Source organism: Mustela erminea, chromosome 10 (assembly GCF_009829155.1).
Source record: "Mustela erminea isolate mMusErm1 chromosome 10, mMusErm1.Pri, whole genome shotgun sequence".
NCBI lineage: Eukaryota > Metazoa > Chordata > Mammalia > Carnivora > Mustelidae > Mustela > Mustela erminea.
In genome coordinates, this window is record NC_045623.1 from 58,454,255 (window position 1) to 58,476,979 (window position 22,725).

The 22,725-nt window shown below is 39.9% G+C and overlaps 1 long non-coding RNA gene across 3 annotated transcripts in view; it reads right to left on the minus strand.

Annotated features, from left to right (window-relative positions):
• Nucleotides 1–807: 807 nt before the first annotated feature.
• Nucleotides 808–22,725, minus strand: part of LOC116568004 — a 30,744-nt gene continuing 8,826 nt past the window's right edge. For 2 of the 3 annotated variants that reach the window (XR_004276467.1, XR_004276469.1), the window contains exons 3-5: nt 11,262–11,346; nt 3,409–3,578; nt 808–1,411 (exon numbers count right to left, since the gene is read on the minus strand). This is a non-coding gene — a long non-coding RNA (uncharacterized LOC116568004). Of the gene's footprint in view, nt 1,412–3,403; nt 3,579–11,261; nt 11,347–22,725 lie in introns of all 3 variants that reach the window. The other variant, XR_004276470.1, reaches the window with a different exon arrangement.

A 22,725-nucleotide genomic window follows, 5' to 3' on the forward strand; every position in this document is an offset into this window, starting at 1 on the left:
TCCTGAGGGTGAAAAATAATGATAACACCAACAATAATGATGATTATTATTTTTTGTGCTCTGGGTGCAATGTCTCATTTAACGCACAAAATATCGTCATGAGGTAGTACTGTTAGTATTCACATTTTACAGGTGAGGAAACCAAGGCTTAAAGAGATTAAGTAACATGTGCAAGACTGCATAGCTAGTAAGTGACGAAGCCCGATTTAAAACCAGATATGCCGTTCCAGAGCCCTCTGCTCTTGGGACCAGGAATACGACATGAGAGGGCAAAATCTTCTGAAAGACTGGAAAGCCATATCCATTTGCAGTTTGCATCTCTCAGGTACACAGCTTCACACATGGGCTTCTGTGCTGACAGATCTTATGTGGGAGATGAAGCATATAACACCTAAAGGGTAGATGAACAAGGGAAATTCTAATTTCTTATTTTTTATGAGGAAATCTACTAATGTATTTTTATAACCCGATGGTGGATTCATAGGACTCCCTGGCCAAGCAAAAACTGGAAGTCCTGTCTCTTGACCCCTTTACAGTATGTCACTCTTAGGGCTTCAAGTAGCAACACCAATATTCCAGAATGTCTACCAAGGTCAGAATGTGACCAACCTTTTCTTTTTTATATCAGTCATACTGAGCTAGATTGTACTGTAGTAACAAATAAACCTCAAATGTCAGTGGCTTAGAACAATAAAAGTTTATTTCTTACTCATGCTGCCTGCTCTTCATGGGTCTTCTGCTCCTACTGGGCTCACAAGGAGATGTGGGCTGAGAGAACCTCCCACACCTGGAATGTTGATGGTCACTCTCTGTGCAGGAGAAGGAATCACTCACTGGTTCTTAAAGAAGTCTGTGAGTGGTATCTGTCGCTTTTGATCATAATTCATTTTTTAAAACAAATCACATAGACCCAGTTAACTTCTTGTGAGTGGGGAATTTGCCTACAATGAGAAGAAACTGAAGTATTGGTAAATAGTATTAATAGCTCCAACATTGAATCCTTCAATCATACTCAAAAGTGTTGAAGAGCAGATAAAATTGTTGTTCACTTAACAAAATAAATCAGGATGATTTCAAGCAGGTGATTATCCACCAGAATATTTACTTTGGCTATTGTTTGTCTATTGGTCAATCTTTCCTACATATCCCTGAGCTTTTGAGGGCAGTCATTGGTCTTATTTATCTTTGATTACTTTATGCCTGATACAGTGCTAGGAGCATGTACATCAGTTTACTTGGGTTGTAATAACAAAATATCATAGACTGGATAACTTAAATGACAGAAACTAATTTTCTCATGCTTCTGGAAGCTAGAAGTCCACAGTCAAGGTGCTAACATGGTCAGTTTCTGGCAAGAGCTCTCTTCCTGATTTACACACAGTTGTCTTCTCACATGGCCTTTCCTTGATGTCTGTGCATAGAGAGAGAAAGAAAGTGAGAGAGAATAAGCTCTGGCGTCTCTTCTTAGAAGTATACTAATCTTATAGAAGTATAGTAATCTTATCAGTGGGGGGCCCACCCTTATAATCTCATTTAACCTTAATTACTCCTTTACTCTAAATACAGCCACACAGAGGTTAAGGCTTCAACATATGAATTTTAGGAGGATACAAACATTCATGCTGTCCATAACAGCATGGTAGGCTTCAGTGTTTTTTGAATGAATTGAATGATGAATGAATGATTCCAATTAACCAATAGTCTTTGCTTAGTGAGCACATGCCACTTTTTTTCATCTTCCTTTCCCCATTCTTCCTCTCTTGCAGTCTTTCAGTGAGGCCCTCTCATTCTTCAAGACCCAGCTAGCACACTGCTCCTTAAGGAAAATTCTCTGATCTAAACACCCTTGTGCACCTTCCCAGGCCTGAAGGGAAGCTGTTTCCTCTTCTCTTCTTCTGGAACACCTGACATCTTTCTCAGGTAGTATTCTCCACAGAATTATAATTTTTTACACACAAGACCATCTCCCACACTGTGAGCCCCCACAGAGCAGACCTGGTAGGTGTCAGAGGCCTGGCACCAGCCATGGGGTCTGACTCATGTCGGTACTCAAAGTGTGTTGTTCAAATAAATAAATGGATTAATAGGTCTTTTAGACTACATCCCTTTCTGACATGTTAGTCTTCTACTGTGCGTGTGCACTCCTACATTGGATATGTAATTTACCCATTAGACTGGGGCTGTCAGTAACTGTGAGGGGATCAGAATACTTGTCATGCTTGTCATTAAAGCACATTCAGACTCATACAGTGGAGGCAGCTAGTCTCATCTCATTTTAGCTTGATACATTCTCAGCTAAGATGCCCATCTGACACCTGCAGGCTTGATGCTGTCTCTTTAAAATCTGAGCAGTCCTCAGATGTCAGGGAACACACCTATTTACCACTGTATCCCCAGAGCCCGGCATGAGGCATCGCATGTAGTAACCTAAACTTTGTTGCATGATTTAATTAATCCACCAACTCCCCAGAAAGACAGATCTTGGAGCATCATTTCTATGCCTTTATGTGGCTGGAACAAGAGGGTATTATGCTAAGCAATGCAAGTCAATCAGAGAAAGACAAGTATTGTATGATCTCATTGATATGTGGAATTTGAAAAACAAGGCAGTAGATCATAGGAGGAAAGAGGAAAAAAGGAAAAAAGATGAAACCAGAGAGGGAGACAAAACCATAAGAGACTCTGAGTCTTAGGAAACAATCTAAGGATTGCTGAAGGGCAGGGGGTAGAGCGATGTGGCAACTGGGTGATGGACATTGGGGAGGATATGTGTTGTACTAGTATTATGCACTGGGTATTACAAGAGACTGATGAATCACAGATCTGTACCTCTGAAACCAATAGTACATTATATGTTAGTTAGTTAACTGAATTTAAATTAAAAATAAATAAAATTTAAAAAGATTCTATACCTTTAAAGAGGAAAAGATCAAGGTATAAAAGCTGCGACTTAGAAGATACTCGTGTTACATGTGCTTGGACTGATTTCAAACTGTGTTATTCCAAAACCTCTGAGGGGCCATGACTATTTCTCCTCCTTATGAAGATCTCTGGGAATGGAGCCTGCAGCAGCATCCCTGCTGTGGACACGGGCTTCCAGCTCCTCGAGCACAGGGCCCGAGTCTCTCCTCTTTACATCGCCAGCAGAGTAGGCTCACAGCTCTGTCAAAGGAACACACGTATGGCTGCGAAGATGGTGGCCTTACTTTTGTCCAGAAGGTGCCAGGGACAGAGCAACTCCCTATTATAGTAGAAACTCCATACATACTTGCAGTAAGGAATGAAATTGTGGGGTTATGCGTGTTAGGATACACCTGTTCTATACAGGAAGCAGGAGCCAGAAGGAGGTGGGGCGGCCATCCACCGGCTTTTCGTATCTGCCTCTGCAAACACATCTAATTACCTCACCTCCATCCGCGGGCCCTTGGCAGAGGCCGTGCGTTGGGTCTGCGCGGTCCTGGCAGCCGCAGTGTGGAGGGTGAACCCGATGGCCTCTTCAGTCTATTTAGCAGGCTCTGAGATGTGTAAGTACATTATCTGCAAGGCTGGTAAAGAGCGCTTGGGGAGGATTTGTGGGTCTGTGGGAAGGACAAAGAAAAATGTTTTCTAATAAATTATTCACCATCTCACAATCCCTTTTGGGCAGATTGTTGCTCAGTTTGCCCCGCGCAGCTCGGTGCCTCTTCCCTCCGCGTTCAGACGCGCTGTTTCTCACCTCCAGAGAGCAGCAGAGATCTCGAGCAGGCTGCTGCGGCTAATGGTGGCAATTAATAACTTGTCATAATCCCGAGGATGAAAGGGAAGGCGCCCCATCAGCAGGCGGGTCATGGCGCTGCTCGGAAGCAAATGAGGTGCAGGTGTGGCCTCGGCTAAGCGCGGCTCTCAACACCCGGCGCGCCGTGTTGCCAAGACCCAGACCCCGCTGGGGTTCGCGGGCGCGCACCGCCCCAGGCCCTCCCCGCCCCCCACACCGCTCACCCCGCTGCAGAGAAATCCCCGGAACGTATCAATAAATCAGAGCACACGGCCCAGAACCTTCCAAACAGTTAATTGCACTCTGTACACTGTTAACTCTGCCAGGCCCAACTCGCCTGGGTTCCTCCCCTCCCCCCCCAGACTTGGTTAAGAATCGCGCACCTTAAACTCTCCCCTCCACTCCTGTGTACCCCACCCCCGATCCCCACCTCTACTCGGTGCAGGGCGCGGCAACCTTTAAAAGGGAACCTGGTACATAGCCAGCGTGCTGAGCCTGATCTGATCTGCGCTCAGGTCCCCCGTGGAGCTGGAGGACACGAAACCCTTGTTAGGGTTTTAAGAAACAGCAAAACACAGAATCACTTATTTCCCGACAGCTCCAACCCAGTTGCCTTTCCTCTTGTTTCCATTCTTGTGGGTCAGTTCTGCTTGAAATGAACCAAGTTTACAAATCTCTTCTGGTTTGTACACTCCTATTATGCATACGAGGTGATGCATTTGTAACTGTCACACAAGTCCGGGTGATACAGCGCTCTCATCTGACCCTATTCATTTAAATGGGTGCGTCTTGATGACATTGATTCATGTTATAAGTTATATCCATGCATTATAATCTTTATGTGTCACCGTACTGGTTATATCTACTACAATGCAGGGTGGAGGGGGCGGGGTGTGTGTGTGTGTGTGTGTGTGTGTAGACAGAAAATGATGGTGAGCAGGATTTGAGAGTGCTTTGAACAATATGAAGTCCATATAAACTCCAAAGCTTCCTAGATAAGTTTATTATGTGTCCCTATCTTGAGAGAAGGAAATTTACATGCGGAACAGTCCTAGGTGAGGTGTCTTTTGCTGTAAATATTCTGCTGACTAACTTCTTAATATTTAGAGTATGTGTGCTTTAAATGCATATTGCAGCAAACTAAAGGGGTAAGTAAACATGATTATGCATGCATGTAAGTCTTTATCAAGGTGGGGTTAATAATGTTTTAAAGCAGAACTATTTCTCATGAAAATAGCTGCTCTTAATAGCCTCTGTCTCTTTATTGTGCTTCTTACTGAAACATAAATCACTAATATGTTTTCAGCAGCAAAGTACTCTCTTTTTCCATTGTATTCACAGATTTAGTGGCATTTCAAATAGATAAACACAAGCAACATCTATCAACACTACAAAAAGGGCGCCTTAATCAAAGCTCCAGGTCCCGGGTCTCAGCATCTCCATTTACCTTGAGATAAATCCATTGGTGTGACCACCACTGCACAGGGTGACAAATCACCCCAGCCGGCCGAGCAGCGCAAGGGCTTATTGGCCTTCCTTTAAGTGGTCTTACCCTTCAATGAAAAGGATGGGGCTTGTCAAGCAGGACCAGATTAAAGTTAGACAAAAAGAAATGATCTGTTATTAGAAAACTCCGATTGAGAATCACAAAACAGGAAAGAAATATGAATAAAAATTTCCAGGGGGAAGACCATCTGATCCCAACAGAAATTAACTCCCATTATGGGCGTGAGGTAATAGATGGCCTGCAGTTGGAGCTAATGAGGATTTCAGATTAAGGAGGTGTGGGGCTCAGCGGGGGGTGTTAGCAGCTGCTGTGGGCATCCGAATGCTAAGTTCAGAAGAGACCTGGGCTCCTGGCTTCCTGGGCTAAAAGGTGGTGTTTAGGTAGGGGGTGGAAATTACAAGCTCTTGGAAGTGAGTGCTTACTCATGATTGCATAGTACTTCAAAGAATAACACTGGTAGGAATCTCATGGGGCGGATTGATTTCCCTGTGTCTGAGACAAGGGAAAGTTGAAGGCCATATATGACTTGCCGAAAGTCACACAGCTAATAGTCAGGCCGAGATAATCTGTCTGTTTCCAGTTCACTGGGACTCCATTATTTGGCCTAATCCTGAGAGATGACCTTGTTCTGCCTCTGGATTTAAGGATCTTACCTTGCCAGTTAACTGCAAAGGGAGAAGAGAATGGTACACTATAGTTAGTCTTCTTAGTGTAGTCTTGCTTGAGTTAAAGCCTAATGCTTATACAAATAGTAATAGCTAATGCTTTCAGGTTCTTACTGGGTGCCAGTCTCTGTCTTTGCATTATCTCATTTAATCCACAGGTAGCTACAATCAGAAAAAGATACTGAGACTTCAGTATTTTTTTTTAAATTTTTTTTTTTTAAACAGAGGAAGATACTGAGACTTAAAGAAAATAAGCAGCCTGCCCAAGGTTGAATAATACTGAAGGAGTTTGTTTTTGAACAAAGCAAACTACCATAAGAGTGATGCTTGTAACTACTAACCAACACTGCTAGGCAAAGACTTACATTTCTCGTAGGAAAGTTTGTGCAAATAAAAGTTAATAAGCAAAATATATATGAAAAAATATATATATAAGGGATGAAAACTTGGATGCTGAGGAAAAAGCAAAATGCCTAGATCCTTGATACAAATAAATACCTTCTGATTTCCCCCAGACCTTCTGATTCTGGGCTCAGAAAAGGATTTAAAAAATCAGGCTCTGAAGGTATGATAGCCAGTTCCATAATTTAAAATAAATGTATAAGCTATACATGGCATAATTACTCAAAAAGAAGGCAGACCAGCAGAGTGCAGTGTATGTGTTTTGAAGCTGATAGTCCATGCTGGGTTCAAATTCAACCTCTGGCATTTCTAACCCAAGAAATTTCCTCTCTTTCTCATCTTAGTTGTTTCCTGTATCTGAATCTTACATAACTGTGTTGTGCCTCAATTTCCTCATTTGTTAAACAAGGAAATAATGTATACTTCACAGGGTAGTTATGAGGATTAAATGAGATGATAGATGTCAAGAACTCAGCAGAGGTCCTGAGGAAGGGTAAACAGTTGGCAGTTGGCTATACCCCAAATCTGCCAGAGATCTGAGAGTCACCCCCTTTCTTTCCCTGTGCAACATCATGGGAAGATGCTGACCTCAGAGATGCTGAATGGACTGCGCTCTTGTCCACACTCTGCCCAATGTCCACTGCATGCATAAAAATGCAGTTCAGCTTTTGGATATTGCCTCCACAAAGATATTTGGAAATTGCCGACTTTTTCATTGCCTTATTTTAGGCCTAATGTCAGGTGGATATGAACAGGGATTCTCAAATATGAAAGAAGGAAAGATATCTAGATCACTAGAGAGAAAGAAATGGTAGACACCCAGCTAAAGAAATTTAAAAAAAAAAGGAATCTCAGTCCATATGTTTGAGAAAGCCAGACCAACACTGGCCCATCCAGTGAGTTAGTAAGTCCATTGGATCTAGTGATACAAGAAGATACCACAAATACCAACCAAGGCTGTTGCATTTCCCTGGGACTAAATCTGGAAGTTTAAATGTGCCGAGTTGGTTATTGCTATGTTTGATTTGTAAATCAGTCTAATTATGATAGCATTTATGGGAGATGTTGTGTCAAGAACCTATTTTCTTTGATTATTTACACAAAGAATCAAGCTGGGTAAAGGAATGTTTTATATTCATTCTGACCTGAGAAATTGGTAGCTAGTAACATCAGAGGAAATACCATATGCCAATTACTAGCCCCTCCATTTATCAATACAAGTGCATATTCTCTATGTTTCACTGTGTAACTCAATCCAATTTAAAAGGAAAACTAAAATAAAATATCTTTATCAAACATTTCTAATGTCTAAAACGACCCAAGCATGCATTATGTTTCATTTGTATTTAAAGGCACTAGCATTTTTAAGACAATAGTGATAGATAATTACAGGTAAGGGTATTGATATATTTTGCATTTGTGTTTGTATCTAAATACCTACTGCCTTCTTAATAAACTTTAATTAATATGCTTTCAAGTACTCTGAATGTAATTTTCTGATTAAACACATGCATCAGACTCACCATCAACTCATTAATTTCACATAGATTGAATTTTAGTGTTTGTATGCAGTTAAGTGTGAGGCGCAGGACATCCAATATTCATTTTGTACTTAATATGAACAGATATATTTTTTGATTCAGTCCAAACCAAATCCCTAGGACACAAATGAGGTGGTAACTGAATTCTGTGGCTTCAGAATTTGCACATTTAATGGGAAACAATTTCAAAGCCTCTGCCGGTCATTGGAAAGGCAGCTCCATTCTGCTTTTTCCACAGAGCAAAATCTTTCTGAGAACAATGCTTATTATTGATAGGTTTAAAGCACCTCAGGTGCTTGCCCATTGTGTGTATTGCTGTCACTCTGTCTTCTGAGCAGTGGGGAAGCAATGATGGATAACATAGAGAATAATACATGATTCTTGATTGAATGCAAAGCTATAATTCAGTCTTGGGGTTCTACTGACGTCACAGTGCGTGAGAACACAGCTCAAAGAGGGTTTTTAAAAAAACAAAAAAACAAAAAAACAGGCAATCCTTGTAATCGAGTATGGAGCCAGTGGATCAAGGCACACACTATAGCCTCCTTGAGTTATTTTCAAAGGAGAAAAGCACCTGGGGATGTAATCTCCTAGGTTAAGGTCAGCTGTGCTCTCAGGTAGGCAATGAGGGTGTATTGTTGGCTCCTACCCAGTTCATTCCTCATTTGCTTTGTGACAGGCAAATGAAAACTCTCAGATGTGGAGTATAGAACTCTCTCCTCTTGACCCTTCAAGATATCCTCTAACTCAGGGTTTCCAAAATTTCTCTGATCAAATTATGCCGACACAGTTAAATGAGAAAGTTTTTGCAAAAGATTTAACACATAACCCATAGTGCATCTCAATAAACGAAAATTTCTCCTCTTCTTTTAGTTGCCTGATCTATCAGAAAGTTGCCCTCCCGACCTTGATATTAACAACTCAAGAGTGAGGACTAGACTGCATATTTCCTCAGCAGACCCTGAAGTATTACAGTAAGTATTTGAAAATGATGCATGGATTGATAGAAACTGTCAGAGCTAGGATGAGGCCTGAAGATCCTTTTCTATTCATGCTTCACTTGAAGGTGGAACTTACCTAGAGCTCTAATACTTCTGAAGGTATCAAGGAGTGATTCTTCCTTCAGGCTTGGGGAACCCAGGCCATACCTTGCATAATCCCTTGAGCCCCACCCCTGAAATCAAGAATGATAATAACGAGAAAGAGGAGGAGAGGAAGAAGCAGTCATACTTCAGTAGTGCTTAATATGTGCTAGGCAGTCAGTATTTTAAACACAGGAACTCATTTAATCCTCCCAATATCCTTATAAGTCAGGTTCCATTATTGTCATCTCCACTTCACAGATGAAGACACAGTCACAAAGAAGTTAAAAATAACTTGCCTAGGAGTACCTGGGTGGTGCAGTTGGCCAAGTGTCCGACTATTGGTTTACGCTCAGGTCGTGATCTCAGGGTCTCCCGATCAAGCCCCAGGGTCCTGAGATAGCTCTCATCAGGGAGTCTGCTGGGGATTCTCTCCCTCTGCCACTCCCCTTGGCGCTCTCTCTCACTCTTTAAAGAGACATAAATAAATCTTTAAAAAAAACAACAACCCAAAAAAACAATTTACCTGAGGACACAGCTAAAAAGTAGCAAAGCTATCTCAACCCAAGTAATCTGGCTCTGTGTCTGCTATACTGACTTTACTAAGAACAGGGGAAGTCAATCTAGAACTATCACAATACCTTGGATGTTATCTAATCTAAACTAATTTTACAAATAAAAAGACTGAGGGCAAAGAGGGGAAGTGACTGACAGAAAGGAACTCTGCTGTTTTCTTTAACTCCCGATCGGAAACGCCCTCCCATGTGATCTGAGGGAGACTGGTCTTACCTAGGCAGGCCTCCTCTTGTTGACAGCACACGATATTCTGCATGTTGTATACAGCAAGAAATGTAAATATAAAGCTGGGCTTTAGGAAAGAACAGAATGTCCTAATACCAGATACAAAGATGTAGCTGCAGACGTGCATGGGAAATTCAACTCCTAAGCAATGTCAGGGTGCCTGTAGGCCGATACAAGGCCCATTTGGAGTCTATGGGGGCAGGGGCCAGAGCTGGTGTTGCTATTACTGTGTAAAAGATAATACAAGTACAAGACTGATAAGGTACAAAAATATTCAATGACTACTAAAGTTCTTTTCTCTATTGCCAGGGGCAATAGAATTTTAAATATTCTTTGAGATATAGTGTATGCCAGTATACAATCTATATATATTTCCTCTGTTGTTATTTACACAAATGGAAGCATACTATGCAGATCATTCTGTTTGTATTTTTACAATATGACACATCCTGGAGATTGCTCATATCAGTACTTATAGAGCTGCCTTATTCATTTTATGGTCATATAATATTTATGGTATCAAAATTTATGGTATCAAAATTTATTTAAGCAGTCTCTTATAAGTGGAAGACAAGTTGCTTCCATGTGTGTTATTTCTCTTTTTGTGACTATATCTATGAGATAAATTTCTAGATGCAGAATTGCTGGGTCAAAGAATAAATTAAAAATTTTGGTCAATAAAGTTTATGTTAATTCACATTCCTTCCAACCACCCTTGAGAGTGATTTTTTCCCTACATTCTTAACAAGTCAGTGTTTTATCCAAATTTTTCTTTTGTCTATCTCATGTATAGCTTTCATTTGTATTACTTTTATTATGATGAGGTTGAACACCTTTCATATGTTTAAGAGCCATTCATTTCCCCCTTCTTCAGCCTACATATGTCATTTGCCCATTTTTATTATTGAATGTTTTCTTTATAGTATTATGTTACATATTTAGGAAATTGGCCCTTAGTTGTAATATGTAAGACAAGAATGTTTCCCCTGTTTGTTTTTTTGGCTTGAAGGGATTTTCTTCTACAAAGAATTTTTTTTAAGTTTTTGCAAGTTTAAATTGACTAAAATTTTCTTTTATGGCTTCTGAATTTTATGCCATACTTAGAGTGCTCTTTCCACTGCAAAATTATATAAAAATAAATTCTCTCGTGTTTCTTCTACAACTTTTATGAATCATTAAAAACAATCTTTGATCCATCTGGAATTTATTTTAGTGCAAGATGTACAATGGATCAAACTCATTTTTTGAAACCAATTGTCCCAACACCATTTGTTAAATTATCTGGAACCCATGTATATTACTTCACTAATGATGTACTCAAAAACTGGAAAAATGGTGACCACTATTGGTTGTTCCTAATTAGGTAAATCTTGAAAGAAAGAAAGAGGGAGGTGGGGCAGGGAATGAGAAGGAAAGGGAGAGAGAGAAAGAGAGAGAGATATGGATGACTGTTTGGCCAGGAATCCAAATTTAGACTGGAGAGTTAGAATAAAGATACAGTAAACTTACAATGAATTGATCCTTACTGACTCAGGATGATTCTTTTTCTTTCCTTGGAAATCAGAGTCTATATTACAGAGATGATTCTGCTTTTCTAAGAAGATAAAGGAAGAAAAAACATTTTATAGGTCTCAGTGGCATAATATGTTTATGTATTAATTGGATTTTTCTTTTTTTTTTCCTTTTTTATATATTAACTGTATTTTTTGTTTTTAGCAATTTATTTCCTGTGGCACCATTCTGTCGTTCAACTAGACTATTTTCAGTAAAATATACATAACATAAAATTTACCATTTTAACCACTTTTAAGTGTATAGTTCTGCGGCATTAAGTTTATACACAGTCTTGTGCAGCCATCACTATCGCCCATCTCCAGAACTTTTTTTATCTTCCCTAACTGAAACTCTGTACTCATTAAACATTAACATCCCATTCCCTCTTCCCCCAGTCCCTGGCAACCACCATCTTACTTTCTGTTTCTATGAATTTGACTACTCTAGATACCTCATATAAATGGAATCATAATATTTGCCCTTTTATGTCCGGCTTACTTGACTAAGCTTAGTGCCTTCAAAGTCCCATCTATGCTGTGGCATGAGTCAGAATTTCCTTCCTTTTTAAACTGAATAAATTCATCCTATGTACACATATATTTTGTTTATCCATTCATCAGTCAGTGGACATTGGGATTATTTCACCTTTTGGTTATTATGTAAAATGGTGCTATGTACATGGGTGTACAGAAATATCTATTTGAATCCCTGCTTTCACTTCTTTTGGGTATACACCCAAAAGTAGAATTCCTGGACCATATGATAATTCTTTGATTAGGATTTTAAGAAATCACCACCATTTTCCACAGCAGCTGCACCATTTTACATTCCCACCAGGAAAGCGCAAGAATGACAATTTTTCCACATCCTCACTAGCACTTATTTTCTGGCTTTTTGTTTTGTTTTGTTTTGTTTTGACAATAGCCATCCTAATGGGTATGAAGTGACATCTCATTGTGGTTTTGATTTGGCTCTCTCTTATGACTAAGTGATGTTGAGTGACTTTTCATGTGCTTTTCATGTGCTTTCTTGACATTTATATATCTCCCGGGATGGAGTCCAGCATCAGGCTCCCTGCTTGGCAGGGAGTCTGCTTCTCCCTCTGACCCTCCCTCTTCTCATGCTCTCTCTCTCAAGTAAATAAATAAATCTTAAAAAAAAAAAAAAAAAAAGGACATTTCTTGCACACTTGAGTTTGGAAGCAAGTTTCATAACTCCTAGAGGTTGTTAAAAGATAAACGGAAGCATGTTGAAATTTTTTAGGAATTTATCTGAACACAATCTGATTTGAATTGGACAGCACCAAATTGGAAGTGATTTGAATGCTCTATGTAGAGCAGCTGGGGAGAGATTTTTATAGAGAAAAGGCAAAAGCAAAGTAAGGAAACTATTCATTGGTTGTACCTTAAAGCTTAGTTTGCTGTTTGGGATTAGTTATACTTACGTTTCAATTTTATAACCTTGAGGTATTTACAACCTTAGATTTTGCTTTGCTTATGTCTGTTTGTTGTTTAATTAGTTTAATAAGGTCAAATGTTGAAGTAATTGTCACAAACTAGAGAAGTATCTCAGACCCCGTGTCCAAAAGAAGAATGATAGGATAGACCCCAGTGAAGTGGCCCCTGGAGCAGCAAAAATAGGTTAATAATGAGGATAATATTCCTCTGTTTTGAAGCACATTAAATTTCAAGGTACTTTTGATCTGTTACCTTATTTAGTTGTCAACTTCGTGAGGTGAGAGAAAGAGGCAGATTTTGTTATCATCCTTATTTTGTAAACTAGAACACAGAGTTCAACAATGAAAAAGCTATGACCTGGACAAAACTATCCAATAAACTGGAGAGATTTTCTCAAACTCTGCACTATGGATATTTGGGGCTAGATAATTCTTTGTCGTGGGGACCTGTCTTCTGCATTGTAGGATGTTTGACAGTCTCCCTGACCTCTACCCCCTAGATGCCAGAAGCAGTCCCCAGTGGTGACAAACAAAATATGTCTCCAGGTAATGTCAGCTGTCCAGTGGGGGGCAGAATCCACACCCCATATATCCCCACCCCCATCCACCTTCCCCAGTTGAGAACCAAGTGCTAAGACTTGACCCAGTGTCCTAACTCCTAGCTCAGAGAGCATAGAAGAAATCCAGTTCTCCTCCTCTAGACCCAAGTTCAGCCTTCAATTCTACCAACATGCCTAAAACCACTTAAAAATCTCACAACATTTTATCATTGAAAGGGACCTAGGCATTCATCTCTACGCTTTTAATTTACATGTGAAAATACTGAGTTTCAGGACGTTTCAGTTATTTGTCAAAGAACACACAGCTGGTATGTGGGGAAGCTAGTATTTGAACTTAGGTCTCCCGTGTCAAAATCAGGGTTGGACCTGTTACCTGATCAATGCCTAGAGCTGACATTGTTTTAGAAACTCTTTCAAGTAATCTTGGAAAGAAAAGCAGGATATTTGCTGGCTAGCTTCCCCTTTATAAGGGGATATTTTTAGCAAAATGGGGGGAAATTACCATTCAGCTCAATTGAAAATATGTCTGGCATTAATTCATTGTTAATTGACCAGGATGAGTAAAAAGATGGCTACTTCCAAGGCCTCTCTAATGGAACTATTAGTGAATTTTCAGGTCAACTAACTCCTGTCACTGCCTGACAAAGGAAATGGCAATCATTTGCCAGTGTTAGGAAGGCTCTCACTGCTCTTGAAAACTGGAATCAGTCATCCTGGGCTGTCAGGTTCCGTGTCTCTACACCGTATGTAATTCTCTACCTGGCACTCCTCCACCCAGAGACCCTTAGCCTCACATAAATGACATCAGGTTTGCCTGAAATGTGCATAATTTTTACCACTTCTAAGGAGCTTTCATGGAAATCTGGTTTGATCTTTCACACAATGCTATAGCATTGTGTGAAAGATGAAATTTAGTAAAAATTACTCTGTATTACTCATATTTACCCATGGGGAAACCGAAGCTCAGGTGGTTTTCACAGATGGCAACAGCAAGGCAAGAGTTCAGACCCAGGGTTGGAGCAACAATTCTCATGTCATTACTTTTTTTTTTTTTTTTTGTAAATTTTTATTTTTTATTTATTTTTTTTTATTTCCAGCATAACAGTATTCATTATTTTTGCACCACAAATAGCATGGAGGTCATGTCATTACTTTTGGTGGCTTTATTCTCCACTATCGTCTGCACCTTTGCCCCTCACTTTGCTTTCTTCTTTCTTTCTTTCTTTCTTCTTTCTTTCTTTCTTTCTTTCTTTCTTTCTTTCTTTCTTTCTTTCTTTCTTTCTTTCCCAGTGAGACTTTTTTCCTATACATTTTTAACTTGTTCCAAAGTCTAAAGGGATAGAGAGCTGTGAGTAGGGAAAACATTTCAGTTGCTATAAGTAATCATAGTTTTCTCATTCAACAAGTATTTAATGAGGATTCATTTATAGGAACTGTGGAGGTACTGGAGATGCATGATTCATAAGCTAGGGCCCCAAATCCTTAGGCAGGGGCTATCATAATTTGGTTCCAACCTACCTTTCCCTCCTCATCCTGAACCACTTCTCACATAAACTATATATATTAACCATACTAACATAATCTCTATTCTCCAAATGTGCCACAAATTTCCTCCCTCTCTCTTTTCCTCTGTCTTTGCATATGCTATTTTCTCTGTGTGGAGTGCTCTTCTGCTGCCAGGATCTGCTGAACTCCCATTTTTATATAAAGGCGTTCTCAGGTGTCACCTTCTCTATAAAACTTTCCCTGCTTTTATAGCAAAGCTGTCAATCACACCTCTTTTTGTTATGATGATTTGTTCATATCTGTGTTGTAAAGTGTTCCTACTGTATTATGATTATTTATATTCATATCTGTCTCACATGCATGATCCTTGAAGGCAGGGATCATGGCTTATGCAAGGGAGTATTCCCCTACTACATGATCGGTGACTGATATACCTTAGTTGACTTGACTCAACCCAGAACTGGAAACAAAGGGTGTAGCCCAATTTTATTTATTTATTTATTTATTTGTTTATGTTTTATTTTTTAAAGATTTTACTTATTTATTTGACAGGGAGATAGAGAGAGAGCGCACAAGCAGGCAGAGTAGCAGGCAGAGGGAGAGGGAGAAGCAGGCTCTCCCCTGGGCAGGGAGTGGGATGCAAAACTCAATCCAGGACCCTGAGCCGAAGGCAGCTGCTTAACCAACTGAGCCACGGAGGCGCCCCAGCCCAGTGTTATTTAAAACAAATAACTTATGACTTATTAGTTCTACCTTTAGACACAAAGACTCATTTGTTACTGATCCTTTGTATTTTATTAGCAGATATATCTCCTTTCACTTAATATGCCCTTTAGAACAACTGCTTCTGTGATTGTCTTGAGTGGATTTCAGGGAAGAAGGAAACAATGGATGGTAACACAGATCACATTCATCCCATCACAATGGACCTTCAGCCATGTCTCCATCGTTAAAACAAAGCAGGGAATTAAAGCAATTCTCCAGGTACCTCAATAAACCTTGGATTTGATGGCTAGTAGCAAATATTTTTGTAATAATGGCAACATCATGTAGCAGTTTTCAGAGCACATTTACAAATGTTATTCCTCTCACCAATCATGAAAGGTCAGTATTATCCTCACTTTATAGATGGAAAAACTGAGGCTCAGAAATGTGTTCAAAGTTAGCAGGTAGAATGGAGTTTCAAGATGTAGGTCTTCTAACTCTGAATCTCTCTCTTTTTTTTTAAAAGACTTTATTTATTTATTGGACAGACAGAGATCACAAGTAGTCAGAGAGGCAGCCAGAGAGAGAGGGAGGAGGAAGCAGGCTCCCTGTTGAGCAGAGAGCCCAATGCAGGGCTGGATCCCTGGATCCCTGGACCCTGAGATCATGACCTGAGCAGAAGGCAGAGGCTTTAATCCACTGAGCCACCCAGGCACCCCTCTAACTCTGAATCTTATGTTTTTCCCAATATAGTGTGCTGTTCTTTGAGGCTACAACATGCATTTTATTTATTTTTGTGTCTTCCACAACCCCAGAATAGTTCACATGTCCAGGACTCAATATGTTTGTTGAATGACTGAATTTTGGTATACAAGGTTAAAAATCCTTCTTTCTCATTTATGTTTAATTTATTCATCTGCTTCTTATCCCTCCCATTCATATCATATTTATGTATCCCTACAATTGACTGCCACTGTGCTCAGCATGAAATATTCAAAGATTTTTGTGTCCACAGCACCTAGCACGTACCTGGTGCTGAATGGGTACTTAACAACTTCTTTTGTGTAAATAATCTGCAGAAAGCTCAGGATCTAATATACTTGATGAAGTAATTTGTTTCTTTCATCTGGTCTTCACATCAGTCTATTGTCTGTATTTTTACTTACGGGAAAACTGAGCCTCACTGGGCCTTAATCCCTCTGCCATGGTGGATTTAAACCCAGTGGATTTAAAATACTCACCAGGTGATGGTATTAAGGAGGACATGTGTTGTGATGAGCACTGGGTGTTATATGCAAAAATGAATTTCTGAACACTACATCAAAAACTAATGATGTACTATATGTTGGCTAGTCGAACACAACAATAAAAATATATAAATAATAAAATAAAATCCCCCAAATAAAATTAAATAAATAAATAAAATGTTTAAGAAACTTGAAAAAGCAAATAAATAAATAAATACTAAGTTGGTGTACCTTCTAGATGCAGCTGTGTTTTAATGGGTAGAGTCCAGATATGGAGTTAGAAGACCTAATCTGAGTCCCAGCCCAGCCACATACTAGCTATATGGCCTTGGGGAGCCACTTTGCTTTTAGGACTCAGTGTTTTCCATATAACGTGAGAAAATAATACTGAGCCTGCCGACCATGTGGGGGTATTGTGACATATTTGAATAGTATGAGAAAAGTGTCAGAAGGACTAATCCAAGGCACTCACTTAGGTCTCCTTCTGAAGGGTTGCCCCATACCCGGTCTGGCCCTCTCAAGTGTCAGGACAGTGCTTGCTGACATCATCTGGAACCATCCAATTTAGATCCTTCTTTTAACAACTCATTCTTTAAACTTATGACCTTAGGGACGCCTGGGTGGCTCAGTCCTTAAGCGTCTGTTTGCCTTTGGCTCAAGTCATGATCCCAGGGTCCTAAGATTGAGGGTCCTGGGATGGAGCCCCGAGTTGGGCTCCCTGCTCAGCAGAAAGCCTGTTCTCCCTCTCCTACTCTCCGTGTTCCCTCTCTTGCTGTGTGTCTCTCTCTCTTCAGAATAAATAAATAAATAAAATCTTTTAAAAAATAATAGAAATTAAAAAATAAGCTTACGACCCTATAAAGAAAATAATAAAAATCAATGGATAATTATTGACTCCTTAAGTTATACATGATTATTACATTTATTCTGCTTCAGGAAATGTGTGTACTTGTGTGTGTGTGTGTGTGTGTGTGTGTGTGTGTGTTGTGTATGTATTAGTTAGTACCTGCTGCATATTTGTGTGGGTACAATAGAAAAAGCCCAAGTTAGGAAGTCAGGCAGAATTGCCATTAAATCCCAGCTCAATCCTGCATTCATTAGCTGTGTGACTTTGGACAAGTTATCAAGTCACACTAAATCTCAATTTCCTAATTGGTAAGATGCAGATAATATGTTGTTATGAGAATGAAATAAGACCAAATGCTTCTAGCATGAGCCCAGCTTATTGCTCAATAAATGGGAGATTTTGCTATCATCAGTATTATCCAGACATAATATGCATTCCAGTTCTGGTGTTGACTCAAATCCCTCCTTAGTAGAAAACAATTCTGTTCAGAGCCTCTCTTTTAAATCATTGTGGTTACATGTTCCCTTCTAATTCTCTTTTCTGTCCCATTTGATCAGACAGGTCCGGTTTGAAGGTCAGATTTGAAAAGTTTTCTCCTGATCCTGGGTCTTTAAAATTATTTTAGAGAATTTTCATGTTGTCTAAAATTTTTCCAACTTCGGGGTTTAAATCTTCATGAGTTGTGATCTAATTCTTGCAGTTTGCAATTTACTATTTTCTAATTTTTGTCAGTAAGGGAAAAAACTTCTAGAGTAAAACACTACTCTAAAAGATTATGACCCATTACCCCAAAGTTGTCACTTCAAAGTTTTTTTGCGTGTGTGACCCTATGAGACAACTCCCCGTGGTGAAAGCATCCCGGGATTTTGTTCTTTTATGGCCACTATTTATGGATGACTTAATATTACAATAACTATAAAGAGCTATACACATGTTAGCTATAGCAGTATTTAATGATTTACTAAGTTATGAGCGAAAACTGGAAAAGTTAATTTTTTACAAATCATGGTTAGGCCCTTGATCCTCATCAAAGTTTAAATAGTCTTATCCACCAATAAAACAGAAAAAAAAAAAACCTCCAAGATATTAATTTTGTCTTATCAGTTACTACCAGGATAATCTTCTTTTCATCATATCTTCTCACTACTTGCAAATATTCAAATGTACACCACTGCCTTGGGATTATCCAAATTTGTTTTTCTGGAAGGACTTTCCCAGAATTCCTTCCAAATACTATTTTCTGCTCCCCAACTCCTCTCCTCCTCCTCCCACCCCATGTGAATCTTTTGCTCCAACGAGCTCCTGCACTCACTGTTCATAAATTATTCCATGCACATTCCTGCTTCCTTGCCCTTGATTAAGCCGCTCTGTTTTTCATGTCTTTGTCACCCCCCAACTGTCTTTCCCACTGTGGGCCTTCTTCAAAGCCAAGCTCAGTGTATTTCCTTCCCATAGAGAGTCCTTTCCCCTCAACTCTGAAATCACCCATCATTAGTACCACTCATTTGACAATTGATTATATAATCATAGTAGTTCATCAGTGGTTTCACAGAGGTTTTTTTAACTTGAAAATAATGACAGCTGCCCCTTAGGGAACACCTGCTTTGGTCTAGGCACTCTGCTGAGTGCTTTATGAATATCATGTTTAATCCTCACAGTCATCCTCTGTAGCAGGTCCCCTTTGCAGATGAAGAATTAGAGGCATAGAATGCTTTTGTAAGTTACGGAAACTCACAGAGCTGATAAATGACAGTTGAGGTTCACCATCATGTCTGGATTTGAGGCCCAACCTCTTAACCACCACACCTTCTCTCAATCGTACAACACAGCACAAAGATGTCAAGTGATGTGACCATGGCTGTAAGAGAAAGCGTGTCCTTTTACCCAGCTCAGTCCAAGTCCAGGCAGCTTTCTGGTATGTTAAGTCTATACTATCACCTATTACTGTATTTAACTTTTTTTTTTTTTAAAAGATTTTATTTATTTATTTGACAGAGAGAGATCACAAGTAGGCAGAGAGGCAGGCAGAGAGAGAGAGGAGGAAGCAGGCTCCCTGCTGAGCAGAGAGCCCGATGCGGGACTCGATCCCAGGACCTTGAGATCATGACCTGAGCCGAAGGCAGCGGCTTAACCCACTGAGCCACCCAGGCGCCCCTACTGTATTTAACTTTTTATTGTTTAATGTAACTTACAGGGTTGTCTGCTCGCTTCAGATTTCTGAAGACAAGGATTAGGTACCTGAAGGGTTAGGCATCAGGCAATGGCAAGCAGTTACTGCACCAGCAGTAGGCCTGATGCTGTGTATAGTGGCTTGGGGATAGGAGAACATGGGCTGATTGGGGTGCAATTCCCATCTCCTTAGTAGACCTGGGAAAAAACTTCATGGACTACTCTTTGAAGAGTGATTACCTTGGTATTAAAGAGACCTGCTTTAAAAACAAACAAACAAACAAACACCTGCTTTTTGGGGCACCTGGATGACTCAGTTGGTTGAGACTCCAACTCTTGGTTTTGGCTCAGGTCATGATCTCAAGGTCCTGAGATCGAACCCCTCATCAGTCTCTGCACTAAGTGTGGAGGCTGCTTGTCCCTCTCAGTCCCCCAGCTTGCTCTTGCACTCTCTCTCTCTCTCAAATAAATGAATAAATAAAATATATATTTTTTAAATGACCTGCTTTTGTTTGACTGTTAGTTTAATGCAAAAGCAGTCTTTGTCATGACTTCTTTTCGTTCAGCTAATACCAAAATTACTGACTACCTAGCCTTTAGGACTAGCCAGTGAGGAAGGCCAGGGACAGCCAGTGTCTGGTTAAAGTAAGAAAACTAGAGTTCCAGAGAAAACGTCAATGCACTCCCATTCTTTTCAACACAAGACCAGATGCTCAGCAGCAGGTATATGTAGAATGAAAGCAATGGCAATATAACAGTAATAAACATTTTACGTGCCTGCAGCTACCGTAACAGGAAAATCTAATGTAAATGGCTTGCAATGCCCATGTGGGGTGTGCTGTGGCTATGCCTCTCACATGTGTCTTGCATATGGCGCCCATAAGTACAGTATAAAAGATGGAAATACAATAAAATCTCTTCTCTTCCTCTTTTCTTGGGGGTTTGTGTGGAGAAATGTTGCAAATAGTAGCTACATGTAAATTGAGGGAAATTTGTAAATGACTTTGCACTTAGTTTGTTTTTGTGTAGTAGACTTAATAATAATTAAGCATAGTGCCTGCATTGAGTAAGGTAGTCATTGTGCAGTTTCTATTTTAGTAATATTATCTTACAATTCAATCGTGCTTTATAAACATGTGTTACAGCACCAGTGGAGTCAATTCCAGGTTCACTTACATCTGTCCATCTGCTAAACTTCTGCTCAGTGTCTGATTCTGGGGTATAGTATATAGAAGTTCATTGTTGCTTCACACCTACCCTGTATTCTGGAGCAAGCTTTATCTGTAATAAAGCTAACATTTTGATCTCCATCTGCCGAGCTCCTTTGCTTATCTCAACCGGTTTAGAAATCATACAGCAAGAAGAAGGGATCTATTGACTGGGCCTCCCTCAAATCCCAGGAGTGAAGAGTGATAACAATGTATCTTAAGCACTTGGTGTAGCTCCTGGCACAATCAAGGAGAGCTGCTCTTAGCTAAGAGTGATTTGGGGGATAACATACTTGCTCCCACTTGATCCTCCCTATAGGCAGTGCTAAGAAGACCCAGTGCAGATGGACTTGACAGTTCAGAAAAACCAGAATCTCCAGCCCCTGTAGAAATTTTTGGCAGGGAGTCAGCTTTGCCACCTGAGATGTAGACTGTCCTTGGGAATCACCGATGCCATGGGAAGGTGGAGATTGTTGTGATGTTGGCTTTGGGTAGAAAGCTCAAAACATAGAAGGGGTTGAGCCAATTACAGGTTCCCTGAGTCTGCGTATTTGGACTCTTACTGTGCATCAGAATTATAATGGAGTTTTAAAAAGAGCAATACCAAGGCTTCATTCCTAGATATCCTCATTTTATTGGGGTGGGACCCAGACATCAGCATTTTTTTTGAAGCTTCCCAAGTGAAGCCAACATGAGGTCAGGTTGAGAAACACGGCCCTAAAAAAAAACAGAGAGACTCAGCAGAGTATTTCCTAGTCTCTGGAATGGGATCACCCTGTTCAGACTCCAGCCCTACCACTTTATTAGCTCCGTGACCTTAGGAAAGGTAATTAACCTCTCTGTGCCTCAATTGTCCCATCAGTAAAGTTAAAAGAAAATAGCACCTGCTTCCTAGGGTGGTTATAAGGATGAAATGAGTTAAAATGAGCACTTAGTATCTGATACATGATAAGGCTCATTAAATATTAGCTATTTTCATGATATTTAGTTTTATAATCTGAAAACTGTCCCCTGAGGAAAGAAGTTTGCACATACATCAACTTAAAGAAATTCTATGTGTCTAAATTTTTTCAAATAAGATTTGGAAAGAGTTGCTGTGGTCAGACTTTCTTACGCAGACAGTCTATGATGATGCAAAAGCAGCGCACATTCAGTAGAACCACACTTAGGATTTTGAATTTTGATCTTTTCCTGGACCAGCAGTATGTGGTAAGATACTGTCTGGTGTTGCCGGGCAGCGGCACCAAGCGGCAGCTCCCACTCAGGCCTGTGATCCCAAGGGTAAACAGCTGGTACACTTAAAGCATTCGGTATCATACGGCCATTCTGTTTTTCACTCTCTATACAGTGTTTAATAAATAACGTGAGATATTTATTATTTTATTAATAATAGGCTTTGCATTAGAGGATTTCATCAAAGTGTACGCCGTTTCATCAAAGTGTGAGCACGTTTAAGGTAGGCGAGGCTAAGCTATGACATTAGGTCGTTAGATGTACTAAATGATTTTCACCTTATGATGGGTTTATCAGGATGTAACTAACCCCCTTATAAGTTAAGGAATATCTGTAATTTACTTACAAACAAGGAACTTCCGAAAACTAATTTTATGAAAGGTTTTTGTTTTCCTACTATGAAAGATTCACAATGAAGAATTGTATTTGTTTCTTTACTCACTCATCTGTTTACTCACTCACTGAATCACTCATTCACCCCCTTGATC